The following is a 2,251-nucleotide window of genomic DNA, read 5'->3' on the forward strand; positions in this document are numbered from 1 at the left end:
TCCACCCAGCCTCCTCCCATCTGGCAGCCATCCGTTTGTTCTCTGTATCTATGAATCTGATTTTGTTTTGTTTGCTCATTTATTTCATTCATTATATTCCACATATAAGTAAAATCACATGGTATTTGTCTTTGTCTAACTTACCTCACTTAGCATAATAACTTCTTGGTCCATTCGTGTTTTTGCAAATGGTAAGGTTTTGTTTTTATAGCCAAGAAACATTCCATTGTATATATGTACCCCCTCTTGTTTATCCAGTCATCTGTGGTGGACACTTAGGTTGGTGCAATATCTTGGCTACTGTGAATAATGTTACAAGGAACTTAGGAATGCATATAACTTTTCTAGTTAGTGTTTTGGATTTCTTAGGATAAACACCCAGAAGTGGGATTTGGTAGCTCTATTTTTAATTGTTTGCGGAAACTCCATTCTGTTTTCCATAGGGGTTGCACCAATTTGCAATCACACCAACAGTACACAAGGGTTCCCTCTTTTTCCACATTCTTGCCAACACTTGATTTATTAATGATAGCCATTCTGATAGGCGGAGGTGTTATTGTGGTTTTAATTTGCATTTTTCTGATGATTAGTGACACTGAGCATCTTTTCATATGTCTATTGGCCATCTGTATGTTCCCTTTGGAATGTCTATTCAGGTCCTCTGCCCATTTTATAGAGTCAATTCTTGGTCTGACGCTTCCCAGCTTCTTACCCCTCACTCCTCGCTTCTTCTAGGGAAAAAAAAAAAAAGGAAGGCCTGCCTGATGCTGCTGCTTTTGCAACTAAACTTAAAAACACTCCCATCCAGTACCATAGCATTGAAGATAAGTGGCGTGTTAAAAAAGAGAGAGAGAGATGTCACAATTTGGAGAAAACCTTCAGAAGAATTTAATGGATATCTTTTCAAAGCCCAAGGTATTATAGATGGTGTTATTAGTGATATAATGGACCATATACTCCCAGGTCCCTGTTGCTTGGATTGGGACAGCTTAATGACTTCATTGGACATTTTGGAGAACTTTTAAGAGAATTGCTATGTGATGCATTACACTACTGCTGGTCAGCTTTGGAATATCATTTCCTCAAGAGACTTTGTTAATTTCTCCTACACTGTGGACTATAAAGGAGGGCTTTTATCCTGTAGGATAAGTCTTGACTGGAGTGAGAAGAGAACAGAATTTGTTCATGGATATATCCTGGAAGCTATTCATTGTCTACACTATCTTGAAAGTGCAACAGGGAACTTGGAAGGCTCATGGACCTTGAGCTTTAGCAAGGGCTAAACCTATGCACCAATTGCTCTGTCAAGATACTGGTGGCTCAAGCAATTTCTTGACCTAATAGTCTCAAAGTAAATCTTTACTAATATTTGCTGACCTTTAAGATAGTCTGTCTGCTACCGGATTGCTTGCCTAACTAAGGGCAAGATGTGTATTCTAAAATTGAATAAAAGCTAATAGGGCTTGGGCCCCAGTGAGCGTCTCCACTAGAGAAAGATTTTCTGCCTGCCCCCCCCCCCATGCCTTCTAAATTCATATTTCTTGTCTAGTGTATTCATCTGTGCACGGCCCCTTTTCCAGATCCTGAACCCTAGCTGCAAATGGATGTGGCATTCACAGATATAACCACCCCTGTGGTTGGTTTTGTGTTCCACTTAAAGACAATGCAAACCAGAGTCTTTTGACTAGCTATATTCAGATGGATCTGTGTGGGATGATTCCTCAGCCTGCAATGGATACAGAAGTGGCAAGCACTTTAATCAACTTCTATGGTGATTTACAAAAAGTCTTATAAAAGGTATAAGATGTTTAAACTTGTAATACTGTGACCCTCTGAATCAACTCCTTTTTCAACTCCATGGCCTATAAAAATCATCACCCTTTCCTCTCATCTTTATAGCTTGTAGAAAAATTTGAATGTTTGGGGGTTGTTTTATTCCTAAAGTAAATAGCTATCTAAGAGAGGGCATTGTAGTTTTCTTAAATAGTTATTTGCACTTTGTTTGGTATGGCAGTCCATGTGTCTATGAATGGGGAGTATGACAGAAATCTACCTAGCAGTAGGTAACAGTTCTATGGCTCAAATTCTTAAGAAAATGAATAGTGCCTCTGTGAATTTTTTGGCTGCTTGGAATTTAGAGAGAGCACAAGTTTCATGCTGTTAGGTTGAAATAATCTATTTTAGAGCTTTATGAACATTTTGTAAACGTTTTCATTTTTTTAATATTAGTGCTTTACTTTTGGTATGCTCT

At 38.4% G+C, this 2,251-nt stretch overlaps 1 pseudogene; it reads left to right on the top strand.

The window, feature by feature from the left end:
* The first annotated feature begins 992 nt into the window (after positions 1–992).
* LOC138997182 (stAR-related lipid transfer protein 4-like) lies at positions 993–1,794 on the top strand (annotated as a pseudogene).
* The last annotated feature ends 457 nt before the right edge of the window (positions 1,795–2,251 follow it).

This window comes from Myotis yumanensis, unplaced genomic scaffold (assembly GCF_028538775.1).
Source record: "Myotis yumanensis isolate MYYU_CA2020_CCGP unplaced genomic scaffold, mMyoYum1.0.hap1 SCAF_18, whole genome shotgun sequence".
Taxonomy (NCBI): Eukaryota; Metazoa; Chordata; class Mammalia; order Chiroptera; family Vespertilionidae; genus Myotis; species Myotis yumanensis.